We start from the raw sequence: 14008 nt of genomic DNA on the forward strand, positions 1-14008 counted from the left end.
GTGAAAGCAAGTAGTTTTCTAAAAGGGGAACACTCGAATGCCCCTTTCATTTTCATGTTCCGTAGGATGTCTGTTTTCACAATATACAAACTGAACTTTCGTTTTAATCTTTCGCAGTAAACTGATGGGGAAGGATTTTTATTAAGGGTTGCAGTTGCAGCCTCGTGAGAAGTAAACCCCCCGGCCGGTACGAGTAGGAATGGCCGAGTGAGGGTAACTATTGCCAAGGTGTATGCTTTTGGGTATAAGTGGCTTGAGCCCCACACACAGGTTGTTTACGAAGGTATGTTTTTATGTCTTTTCAGTTGTGCAGACCAATCTGTCTATATGCAGTGGCTCTAAAGTACATGACGTCCTGAAGAAATTGCCAAAATCTTTTAATGGCAATGAAACATGTCGGCAAGTATAGTAGTGGTGGTTAGATAGTTAGTGACCATACCTACTATTTTTAAATTTCCACACCCAACACAAGAGAGAAAATAAAGTTGTATATCTGTGTTGCTGTGTTTGATGTGTGTTTTTACATGTTGTTGGACTCTGTGTAGATCACTGTTGATCGTTTTTTCACTGCATATATCTTTACACAATTTCTTTGTGTTTGTTGGACACTTTATTCTTCTTTTTTCGAGCTTGAAGGCGCCAATGATGATAACAGGGCAATCCTGGTGAGTACCTGCCAGGTTCCCGTTGGTGGTTCGCCCGTGAGGTGCCTTCTCGCGCCCACTCACTTTTTTTTTGTTTTTGTTTTTTGTTGTCCATGTATCACGGTTTGACACCCAAATATATATGTGTGTGTTGTCTCACAACTAAATCGAACTATGCTTGGAACGGGCGATTGTTAAATGAGGCGCTATCCAGGGCTATACCGACTACCCCAATAAACTAATGATAGGGGAGTGAGTACTTGCAAAAATATTGCGTAAATTGGTATCCCCGTAATAGAAGGATGATGTTTATAAGTGCCTATTAAGTCTAGGTCTTGTGTGTATTTGTCACTTCCCTCACCAAACATGAATGCTCAGGACCATGAGTTGTAAACAAAATATCAGACTGGGCAACCCAATGCAGTAACCATATAAACAGATTATTATCATATGAAATACCACAAAAAAGACCTGCACAGTTTATTTTTATTTATTTAGTGTGTTTTATATAGCGCGCAGCTACCCCAACGGGGTGTCCCGGCGCTTCTGTGTGTATACAGAATCTCACTCATGGGGAATTTAGCAGAAGAGGTATGTTTTCAGTGCTTTGCGGAAGGGTAGCTCCTGCTGAATAAGCCTAATGTAATTAGGAAGCTTGTTCCATTGGGAGGAAGCACATACCTGAAAGGTTTCCCCCCCAGAGCGAGCTTTTTTAAATCTGGGGGTGCAAAGCAGATTTTTTGTGCTGGATCGAAGGCATCTGGTATTACTGTAAGGGCGAAGGCAAGAGGAAAGATAAGCGGAGCCCTTTCCCTTGATTGCACGGTGTGCCAGGATGAGTGTTTTGAATTCTACTCTTTTTTGAACTGGCAACCAATGTAGCCTTCGTCAATGAGGAGAGATATGCTCTCGAAGAGAGATGCCACAGACCAGCCGGACAGCCGCATTCTGGACTGTCTGTAGCCGGTGGCAGAGGCCAGAAGTAAGTCCAATATACACGCTGTTGGCATAATCTAGGTGGGAGGTTATTAGTGCCTGGACAATAGTTTTTCTGGTATTACTGGGAAGGAAATTAACACATTTTTTGAGCATCCTAATTTTTGAGAAGCATGCCGCAGTCACCGTCTGATCTTGGTTTTGGAAGGAAAGAGTAGTGTCCCATCTAACCCCCAGATTTTTTACAGATTTCTTGGGGGAAGGGGCATGCTTAGGTCATAGGGCCACCAAAGGTTCGAGTCCAATGTAGAGGGTTGGTGGAAAAAGAAGACCTCAGTTTTCCCCACGTTAAGTCGAAGAAAGTTGTTGTCCATCCAGCAAGCGATGTTTAGGAGGCAGTCTTTTAGTGAATCAAAAGTGGATTGATTTGGGGTGTCATAAGAAAATAAGAGCTGGATATCATCGGCATATGAGGTTGCCTTAATTCCTGATTGCGCAATGAGCTCAGCTAGGGGGGAGAAATAAACATTAAATAAGAGAGGGCTCAATGAGGAGCCTTGAGGGACTCCCCATTTTAACGGGCGGCTACCGGAAGTGAAGGGGGGTGAACACCGCCTGTGTCCGATTGGATAGGAACGAGGACAGCCATTCCAAGGCTTTGCCTTGGATGCCTTTGGTTCGGAGGCGGTTAAGTAGGACGGGATGAGAGACGGTGTTGAATGCTGCCGACAAATCGAGCAGCACCAACACCGCTCTCGATCCCCCGTCCAACTTCCACTGCACGGAATCAGCCATCTCAATCAAGGCTGACTCGGTGCTATGGCCTGATCTAAACCCATGTTGGGAGTTATGGAGTAAGCCATGGGTTTCCAAAAAGCTCGCTAGTTGCTGGTGTACCAGCTTTTCAAGGGCTTTAGCTGGGGCGGGCAGTAAGGAGATAGGCCTATAGTTGGTGGGTTCATCTGGATCTGCATTGATTTTTTTGAGGATGGGAACTAATTGGGCATGTTTCCATGCCTCCGGGAATATGCCGGTCCTTAAGGAATCGTTCCAGATGCAGTTGAGTGTGGGGTTTAAAAGAGGGGCCAGTGCTTTGTATTGTTTGGCCGGCCAGGGGTCAGTAGGCGAACCTGATCTGCATTTTAATAGTTCTGCCAGAGAGCGTTCTAGGGAGATCTCCTCAAAGTCTGAGAAAACAGGGGCAGATTCTGGATGATCTACTGGTTTACAATCAGAGTTGGGGCTGCTATTGCAGGGAAAAGAGTCATAGATAGAGGCAATTTTTTCCTCAAAATAATCAGAGAGGCGAATGCAAAGGGATTGTGATACCGGGGATTGAAGTTTAAGGGCCATGGGGTCAGTGAAAGTCCTGACAGTGTTGAAAATGTCCCTAGTGGATCCTTGTGCTCTGTTTATTTTCTCCTCCAGATAGGTTTTTTTATGATCGATTATCTTCTTCCGGTAGTTTTTTAGAGCTGTTTTGTAGTTCAATTTGCTGTCTGGGGAGTACGAAAGTCTCCAACGACGCTCCAAGAGTTTGCAGGCAGATTTGCACTTGCGGAGTTCGTCCGAGTACCAAGGTGATGAGGGGGCAGATCGAAACGTGTTAATGGGCCTAATAGGTGCGATAAAATCGATAGCGGAAGAGATCCAGCTGTTAAAATTAGTCAGTCTGGAGTCCAGATCAGTAGCATCCAAAGGGGCGGTAGTAGAAAGATGTGCAGCTAGGCTATCTGGGGAGATCTTACTCTAGTTACGGCCGATCAACTTGGCCGGAACCCTCGGCTTGTCTTGGTGACATAGGGGGAAGGAGAAAGGAATAAAAAAGTGGTCTGACCAGATTACTGGGTATGGTTCACTGATAGAGATGTCCACCAGGTTAGAGAAAATAAGGTCAAGAGTATGCCCAGCCTTATGTGTAGGGAGGGATACCAATTGATTTAATCCGCCATCAGTAAGGGTGGAAAGAAAGTTAAGGTTGGTGTGGTCAGAGGCATCCTCCATATGAAGATTAAAATCCCCAAGTAGGGTAAAATTCGCATAGCGAGAATTAGCCTGAAGGACAAAGTCCAGAAGAGCAGGGAGGAAGGATATCTTGGATTTGGGAGGGCGGTATACTAGTAGGCCTGTGCAGGTTATATTAGCAGCCACTTTGATACAGAACGGTAATGCTTCAATGGATTCGATTTGATTATAGGGAAAAGAAGAGATGGTTCATTGTGATCTATAGATTATAGCTACGCCCCCACCATGATTGTGGCTTTGTCTGTTAGCACACAGGATGTTATAATCAGGGGGTATGGCTAAGGACAAAGCTGGGTTGGTATCATCCCCCAACCATGTTTCTGTTAGAAACAGGAGGTCCCATTTGTTATCCGTCAGGGTTTGAGCTATATCTAAGGAGTGTTTTACTAGTGACTGACAGTTGATTAGGCCTGCTTTAAAAATGAAATTTTTTCCAGCATGGGCGGACCTGGTAGGTGTCTGTAGGAGGGGGCATCTGTGAGCAGAATTGTCAACTTTCTGACCTGCATTGCAGGGCTTACACGGGTAAGAAGAGGTGGTAAGGTCCAGTGGGATTGTTTGGGAGAAGGTACAGTATTTAAGTTTTAGCAGGAGTAGTGTCTCCCTCCCATAGGATAAACTAGAGGAGGAGCCAAAACCAACAGAGTCAGTGGCCGCGGCCACGTCATGGTCGCAGATGGGCAGGACTCTGGCACGACTCCGGCGCAGATCCGGCGCTTCCGCTGGTCGCGTCCGCTGCGCGGAGGCATGTCCTTCTCCTTTTATGCTGGCCACTAAAATGCGTGCAAACGCTTCCCCCACCCAAGATGGCCGCCACGATTTTACAGCCCGGCCGGGACAGAATGACCTCAGCGCTAGAATCGGCAGAGGCTGGCCCGGGCAGCGTGGGAGTGCGAGGGAGGGTAAGTAGAAATTCAGCGTTTGTTAATTCAGGGACGTGAACACAGTGTTAAGGTTTCTGGTGAGCGAGGAGTGGGGTTTTCAGGCTAATAACGAGCGAGGAACACTGTGCAATATTAAAAGCTTAGTATTCAAGCTGGGGGTGCAAATACAATTTTTAAATGCTCAGTAGTTCAAGCGAGGAATACAGTACAATTTTAAAAACCTTAGTTAGTCAAACGAGGCTTTGAAGATAGATTTAGCACAGAGCAACACAGCAACCTCCCGGCTTCCGCCTCAGGAGGAAATCATACACACAACTAAGTCCGCGCCTGGCTCACGGTGCTCCTTTTATGCTGGCCACTAAAATGCGTGCAAACGCTTCCCTCACCCAAGATGGCCGCCACGATTTTACAGCCCGGCCGGGACAGAATGACCTCAGCGTTAGAATCGGCAGAGGCTGGCCCGGGCAGCGTGGGAGTGCGAAGGAGGGTAAGTAGAAATTCAGCGTTTGTTAATTCAGGGACGTGAAAACAGTGTTAAGGTTTCTGGTGAGCGAGGAGTGGGGTTTTCAGGCTAATAACGAGCGAGGAACACTGTGCAATATTAAAAGCTTAGTATTCAAGCTGGGGGTGCAAATACAATTTTTAAAAGCTTAGTAGTTCAAGCGAGGAATACAGTACAATTTTAAAAACCTTAGTGAGTCAAACGAGGCTTTGAAGATAGATTTAGCACAGAGCAACACAGCAACCTCCCGGCTTCCGCCTCAGGAGGAAATCATACAGTTGTTCAAAGCTGCACGCATACTGAAAAAACGTGAAGTGCACACTGTCTCAACCCAATATAAAAATTATTTTGACTTGTACTTTATTGGTTGTCCATTTACATTCTTTTATACTATCGCGCAACTTCCTCTGATGTGTCTGTAAAACTTACCTTTTGTCCCGAAGTTTTATCCTGAATTTTTACACTTACTGTCCTGAATTTGCACCCATGCCAGTTGGTCACCCTAGCATTGAGCATTTGGAGGTCCAAAGTTGGGTGGGATGTGCTTAGCGTTCCCTGCACTTAGACCAGCTGTTTTGACCAACGTCCAGTGGTTTATGAGCATTAAAAGGTGTGAGGCCCATCAGGGACCAAGATTACCACAAACACAGGGCCTACAGCTTGCCTGCAGGGGCGTTAGAGTCCATACGGGTGCGCCGTCAAAGAGGACCCACTTGCGTGCGCCTTAGCGTGCATATGGGGGTACCACTGCACATGCAGCCCAGGGAGGCACCAGGTGGGTGTGTCAGTCCATGAATGTATAGAACACGGCGTGATATGGGACCTGCTTGGGTGCACTAGACAGATTCACGTGCCCCAGCATGAGCAGCCCCCTGCATCTGGTTGACTGTATAGTATCTCATGTATCAATGTGGGGGGCTCAACAGTGGCATACAGTAGCTTCTGTGTCAATCTTCAGATGATCCCGCCTTCAGACACTTTGTGTACGTCGGGGTGTCGCAGCACGAGTAGCCCGCATTGTTTGCAGCCCTGTGTCGCCAGGTCTTGACATGCAGAAGCACAGTGGTAGGTTCAAAAGGGGGTGGTGATGGACGGAGCATCTGAACCAATCAAACACTCACACCCAGTCAAAAGATCTGGGTTTGATCCATCACCGTTCTTTAGCCCACTCTGCCACCCCAGTTCAGACATGGCTATATGCAAATCAGTCTGACCCTGTGCCTCATGGGAACAGTCCAGCCCGAACTGCCAAGCCATGCCTTCCCTGTTAGCACAGTGGTAGACAGTTAATGGGATCTGTGGGCCTACCCTGCAACCCCAGATACAGGGCAAGTGTTGCTGTGTAAGGGCTATCTCCAGAGCAATGCGAGGGAGAAGAGGGGGTAAAGTTTCCAGGCATTTCACGAGGCCAGCATCAGAAGCCCAGAAGGAACGAGGGGTCTAGTTCCACACAGCCTGATGCAGGAACAAGACAATGGCCCATCCAATCGAGCCTGCGCAGTGCCCTGATATCAGACGGGCATGTACCAGTTCTCAGCGGATGGCTGTATCATGAAGGTCAGGCCTTCTTCTGCTTGCCAATGCGTGCAATAGATATATCTCGATGGATGTAAAGGAAGGTTTGTCTGTGGCTTAGCTAAGGGCAGCCGCCTCCATTGTAAGAGGACATCAATGTCACCAGGAAGGGCGGTTGGAGCCTGGACCCAATCCGTCCCCTGGGCCACACCTACCCACTCCTCACAAGGCAGAGCACCAGTAAATAGGCGGGAGCGAGCTCAGGTGAATTCAACTGGTGCCTGTTTCCCTAGTCTGTATCACCGCCCAGGCTTTAGTACCGACGTCTTCATCAAGGCCTAGGCATTTCGCTACCACCTAGCCTTACCTGGGATCGCAGCTCTGGCCTCAATTAAGGTTGTGCTGCTGCGTAGCAAATGTACGTGTGGCCAAAGGTGGTTAGAGCGGCATCTCATGCTCTGCAGTTGCTATCGGGCCCGTCCCCCATCCCATACAGGCCCAGCAATGCCTCAGATCGCCTCCCAGCCACCGTGGCCCAAAAAGGGAGCGAGGGGAAGGCGGCAGAATGGCAGTACCGCAGCCATCCTCTCACCTGTGGTGCAATGCCACTTCAGGCAATGCCTCCTTCCGTCGCCTGGTCAGCCCCGGGCAGGCCTCTAGGTTCCCCTCCAACGTTCAAACGAGGGTGCCGTCCAATGGGAGCAGGTGCGGGCAACAGCACCCGCACGGTCAACATTAGCACTGGGTCACGCAGGTGATGGAGGCAGTAGCCTTCACACCCTGGTGGGCACAGGGGACGCCACACAGCGGCACCTCTTCCCTGCAGGCTGCAGCACTCTGGTACAGGTGCGCAGAGCCAGGGGCCTAGGAGACACTACATTTCTGGGGGGGACTGGGACAACCTTTTGTATATTCCAGTGTCCTAATACAAATCGACCATTGTATGGCAACCGTACACTCTGTTAAAAGAATACAATCGCATAGTTTTGTAGTGAAACATTGATAAAGGCAGGCATGTAGTCACAGTTTGCAAGTATGCTTCGATTCACAAAGTAATTAGACCAAATGTGAAAAAAAAAATTTTGAATCTTACATCTTCATGCACCAAGCAAACAAAGATGGGACGAAAAAGGAAGAATAAACTGAATGCTCTTTGCGACATGTGCATGATTATGAGGGACTGTACAATTTACTTGTGATGAAGCACATCTTTAACAACTGTCAAAATCAGCAACTGCACCAGTACATGGTGGACTCGGATCTGACCTCTCCCCAAGTATTGGGAAAGAAGGCAGACTAGTGGGCCCGTACCAGAGTGCAACAAAGGTCTCATGGTGGTGTTGACCAGAAGAAGCAAGATTACTCTAAGGCCAAAGAGAAAGGTGGGGAGGAATCTAAAGAAAAGAGTCTTCTGAAGATCCTCAAAAATCTTTCTCTGGGGTAGGTCCCATTCCTTTTCCTACTCTAACAAGAAACCTTGGTGCTATTTGTGTATGGAAAAAGGTGAAAGTGCAAAGGATGCTGATGGCTCTAAGTCTAGCACCAATACTGCTACTACTACTCCTAAACATCCTAGTGCCCCTAGCAATAGCACTGGTAGTAGTAGGGTCCCCAAGAGTTTAGCTGGGTTAATCTTGTGTACTAAAGTGGGTTCTGGCCTAGTCAGGACACCCAATCAGGCTGTTTTAGTCTGTGATGATGGCACTGAGCTCGCCACCCTTATTGTAAGTCCCACTAACTTGGGCAAATACAGACAACAGCCTCTCATCAATGGTCAGGAAGCTGTGGCATACAGGGGCAATCATTTGGAAACTTCAGCTTGGTCTGAAGTGGAGTTCAGGACTCATGCAAAAATGATGGGAATTTCAGCCAGTGTCTTTGCTGTCACTAGGGCTGAGGCCAAGAAGTTAGGCACTGAGGGAGCCCTGGATCCTGAAGAAATGGACCGGCCAGCTCCCAAGGGAAGGAGCAAGAAGGATAACGATGTATCCTCCTCTCAGACTTACAATGAGAATGAGCCTCCTCGGGGAGATGATCTCAGTACTTGTGAAGGAACTGTACCAGAGGAGCTTGGGCCTGACAAAGCAGAGCAACTAGGGTCAGGAGCAGAAGGTCTGCCCCTCTCTTGAACAACTCAGACAATGCCTTTACATTTTATTGTGAGCAGTCTTCTTGTCAATGTTTTTACTTTGCAGCCTGCCCCCTTTACACTGCTGTCATTATCCATACTGTCTTACTTTACAGTGGTGGACAGTGCCTGAGCCTATTTACATTTCTCTCCTGCTACCAGAAGCTTATCAGTGTGTCATGGACCCCAGTGCAAGTAAGAAAATGGGACCTTCAGGCCAGTGGGTCCCAGCGACCTTGTGTACTGTGTACAGTATCCTCTCATCAGGGCCGGACTGGGAACCACAACCGGCCCTGGCAAAGTGCCCGGCCCCCCCCCGCCTATCCACTAAGGGGGGTGGGGTTGGAGGTGCCGCCGAGCTCTTTGCCGGGACCGGTTTTCGGCCGATTTAGGTAACAAAAAACAGCCCCCAGGGGCCCAAAACCGGCCCCCACCCGTGCGGCGCACCGGGGGATTGCCCGGTGCCCGGTATGGCCAGTCTGGCCCTGCCTCTCATCTCTCTTTATAATACTCTTCTGGTGTGCAGCCTAATTGTGTGTCTAAACTGCTATCCCTTATATGCAGTCTATTTTTTGACCCTCTTTACACTGCTCTGGCTTGTCTTCATTTAGACTGCTGCTCTGGTGTGTACAGTCTGCCCCGTACCAGTTTTCCACTTCTGTCATGGTGTGTACAGTCTGGTTTGGACTTTTTTTACACCGCTGTCCATGCATATACAGTCTGCCATCCAAGGAATTCAAGTGTCCAGGATACCAGATGAGGCCTAACGCATAGAGCTTCTGACTTTGCAACTGGGCACTCATGTTAAAGTCCCGGCGTTGGCTCACTATGCTGTGACTCTGGGCAAAGCATTTCATTTCCCCATACCTGGAAAAAACATGAATTTGACATTGTGTACTATAATCTAGCGTTCACATGAAGCACTGTGATCCCCTTCAGCCAAGTTTGCGCAATATGAAAACTACAAAAGTGGATAAAATGGTGGGTGGACGGCCTGGGACATGCCTGAGTGCCCAGACTTCCCCTCGCAAGCCAGGACCTCTGTCTTACAATCTAGGCTTTCGAGCCACCAGTACCAGGCCTGTCACTCAGGCATCATCTAAGCAGGCAGACTGTTAGACTATTAGGCGAAATGTTACTGCTAAGTAATCATAGCAACCGAACATATCCTCCCACTCAAGAAGTCACTCTCCATTCATATCACATCTGGGCATCTGTGCTCCTTTTCTTCGTGAAGGTCTGATACACAAGGGCCTAACCTGCTAATACTTCGTGTCTTATAGAGCATCAGATGTAATTTTCTTTTGCATTTCATTCTAGAAGTCTCATTGGCTTAAGCACCGTGTACTAGCTGTGAGTCATGTAGCCCTGCACCTGTCACTGTGTGTGCCGCACAATGCCTTGCCGCAGTGTGCGCCTATTGCATTCTGGGCACATCTTTCTATTCCTTTAACTTTGTGTGTCTCTAGTCCAAATACCTTTCTTGTTTTCAGGAATGCAGTAAATAGCACATTTTACATCTCATGTGCTCAGAGCGCAGTACATCTGAGTCACTTAACAAGCATTACACCAGCATTGTTTTCCTGCATAACTCAAAATAAAAAAGGTTGTTGGGGCGCCCACACAGATGGTCGCACTGGGCACCACCAACTCTAAAGCCGTCCCTGCAGTCAGCAATCAACAAACTACCTCTCTTCCTTTGTGCTGGAAGTCAGACTGCAGGCAGTGGTGGTGGCGAGGGCGAGGTGTGAAAACATTCCTGTAGCTTTTGCAGCACAACAAAAGGAAAGGTCACAGGTCAAGTACAGGGCCATTAGCATGAAAAAGCACTCGCACTTTGACATACCTTGCCACAGACAGAAGAGAGGGGAAATTCTTTCGTCCCCTAGTCCCCCCCACCCTTGTCCTCTGTGTCACCCCTACTACAAAACCTGGGGGGATATGTCTCCTGCTTTCCCCACACTTCCTACGCCCATGCCCCTTTCCTGTGTGCTGTCTGGGGTTGGCCTGCAGTGTCTGTTTCTGCCAAGGAGAAGATAAAGACTTTGCTGTGCGCTGTGTCTCCTGCTTGAAGAAGATCTCCAAGGGCTTGAAGTAGAGCTTGCATCCTGTTAAGAAGTCTCAGGGACACAAACGACTTCCTGCAAATCTGCTGGTGCAGCTGGACTGTGCCTTCTGTGAGTCCTACCCTTGCCTGAGGTGCCTCCCTCCAGTCAAAGTGTCTCAGAAGTGGGTTTTGCAGCTAATCTGTGAAAGAACTGGCACGAAGCATCGCAAAACCATGCAATGCCTCACCTCCAGTGCGCAACACATCGCACTTGGGTGCCAAGTCTACAAGAACGCTGGGGCCGCATTAAGAAACCAACGCATCACCTCCGCACACAATAAGAAACCAATGCATCACCTCCCCTTCAGTAAGGAACCGACGCAACATCTCCCCTGCGTGGCAGTAAGGAACTGACGTATCACCTCCCCTCCCCTCTCCTGGACTAAGGAATTGGCGCATCACCTTCCCTGGGCATAAGGAAACTACGCATTACCTTCCCTGCTGCTGTTTTTGTATCTGATTGTGACGCATCCAAGGTACTTTGTGTTGAAAGTGTTGCAACCATAGTTTACTATGGACAGAACTGTTTCTACCTTTTAAAAGTTATATTTTGATTACTGTATTGTGGATTTCTGTCGTTTTGGTCTTGTTTGGTTTAGATAAAGATTACATATTTTTCTAAACTGGTGTGGTGTTCATTTGTAGTGTTTTCACTGTTTTACTGTACTGTGCACAAATGCTTTACACAGCGCCTCTGAGATAAGCCTGTCTGCTCTTGCCAAGCTACCAAGGGGGTGAGCTGGGAATATTTTAGAAGTGTATCCCCCTTACCCTGACTAGGAAGAAGGGTCCCTACTTGACAAAGGTGCAAACCATTGCCAACTATAGATCCCCATTTCTAACAATAGAGATAGTTGAAGAATGTGGGTACAATAATTTGATAAAGAAATGGGAAGAAGAAAAGAGAGGAGATGGAAAATAACACATTCAGTTTAGAGGAGAGGGGAGGTTATAAGGCACAGAATATAGGATTGACCAAAATCGTGGACTTACATTTGACTCCGTTTACTACAGTATAAGTTTGGGGCCTTTTTAATCTATCATTTCTTGAGTGTGTAAGATACACTAAAATAATCAGAAACATTCAATATTATATACTGTAAGGAAAGGGTATATGAGGGTTATAAGAGGGTTCGGCTCATGCAGCCAGAGGTAAAGGTAAACTCAGCTTGCAAAGGTTATCATAGTGATGTATCTATGTTAAGGCTTGGAGCTCTACACCTTATCAGAGTAAAGTTTTTTTTTTTATATATATAGGTGGAAATTCAATAGTTGGTTGAAATGTTCTAGAAACACCAAGGGCCAGATGTAGGAAAAGTCTATTTACCGATTCATAAATACCGAATTTTACCAATTCGGTATTTATGAATCGGTAAATATGAAGGTATGAGATGTAGGAAGATTCGGTAATTGAATTGCCGAATCTGTAAAAATCGGTATTTACCGAATCGGTAAATACCGATTCGGTATTGCCCATTAATTCCTATGGGCCTTGAAGCCCATAGGAAACAATGGGCAATACCGAATCGGTATTTAACGATTCGGTAAATACCGATTTTTGCAAGGGTACAGGGGGGGTCACTTTGACACCCTCTGGCACCCCGAATACAGGCATGTATGCCATGTGGCACACAGACATGCCCTAAGGGCATGTCTGGCTGTCACATGGCATAGGTGTGCATGCACACATGTGCATGCACACCTGGATTCGGTATTTTACCACCCAATTGAATTGGGTGGTAAAATACCGAATCTGTATGGCCTTTGGGACTCAGAAGAGTCCCGCCTACATTTAGATTTACCGAATCGGTAAAATTACCGATTCGGTATTTTACAGATTCGGTAAATTTACCGATTCGGTAAATTTACTGAATCTGTAAAATAAATGCCCCTACATGCCGATTCTTAAATACCGGTCGGTAACGGCCGAAATCGGCCGTTACCGACCGGTATTTAGGCTCCTACATCTGACCCCAAAGCTCTATCCACTGCAGCATGGATACCATAGCACAATCTACTACCTGAATGCTGAAACTGATAAAGACTACTGTTTTAAATATATTACATTCAGCACTATAACTACATATTTAAAGAGAATCCTTTAAAAAAAATCTAATCATATATTAAAAACTCCAAAGATAATTGTATTTATATCACAAAAATGAATTGATCCCTTACAATCCTGCATTTTACTTTGCAGACTAGAAACACATATATATATTATTTCTTCATTGTTATACATTTGTAATTTGTTTAGTAATAAAACTTCATTATTTACTCAAAAAAGGGCAAGCTTTATATTGAATTATTATGAACTGTCCTGGTATCACACTTCTTCCACAAGGGAAAATCCTCTTTTTCTGGGGTAGCTTCCTTCCCTTTACCAAAGGAGTACTGCGGTACACATGTTAAACTAAAAAATATATATCTCCCCACCCAAACCCCTCTCTTGGCTAAGCACCAGCCAGAAGTATACACAGTCAGGAGGTTGAGGGCCGGGCCTAACCTGTTAGCACCCCCTTGATGCAATTCCGCACACCGAATGCATCACTCTCCTGCACCCAGTACCCTGCTGCACCTCACAGGTGTTGAACAAGGAGAAGGGGAGTGGACGCAGGTACAGCAAGATGACCACAGAGTGCAGGTCAGTATGGGTAGGGGAAGCAAGCTGATCACCGAGTGCAGACCAGCTTTGGCAGCAGCACCACAATGGACTACGGAGGGCAGAAGGGAGGGGGTAGAAATAGCACAACAGACCAAGAAGGACAGGAGGAAGGGGCCAGGGGAATGCTGACAGAAAAAACAGGGCAGAGTGGAAGGGGGCTCGCTGGCCTTCGTGGGGGCGGAGGGGGAGGTCTATAAAGCTCCGCAGGACTGTAAGAAACCAAAACATATTTTTGTTTAGTTTTTGGCCCCACGAGAGCTAGGGGAGTACCCCTATCTTGCCCAACTTATATATTTCCTTATTTGTTTTTTAGGGCTCAGACACTGAGTCCCAGAGTCCTGTAATGGCGACCCCAACATTTTTCTTTATGTTGCTGTTGCCTTTCACATCGCTCGGTCCTGCAGGACAAGAATTCGTTTTAGTTGTTTTTTCTCATTTGACTTCCACAGGAGTCCTACAGCAACAGATATCACAATGTTTTTAACATTTATTTCTGGAAAACGGCTAAATAGATCTACACCAAATCACAAAAATCACACTTTCTGGATAAATATCTAGTTTTTTTGCTAAATTTGAGATAATTCTGTTTAGCCGATTTCTCT

This window comes from Lissotriton helveticus, chromosome 4_1 (genome assembly GCF_964261635.1).
Source record: "Lissotriton helveticus chromosome 4_1, aLisHel1.1, whole genome shotgun sequence".
NCBI lineage: Eukaryota > Metazoa > Chordata > Amphibia > Caudata > Salamandridae > Lissotriton > Lissotriton helveticus.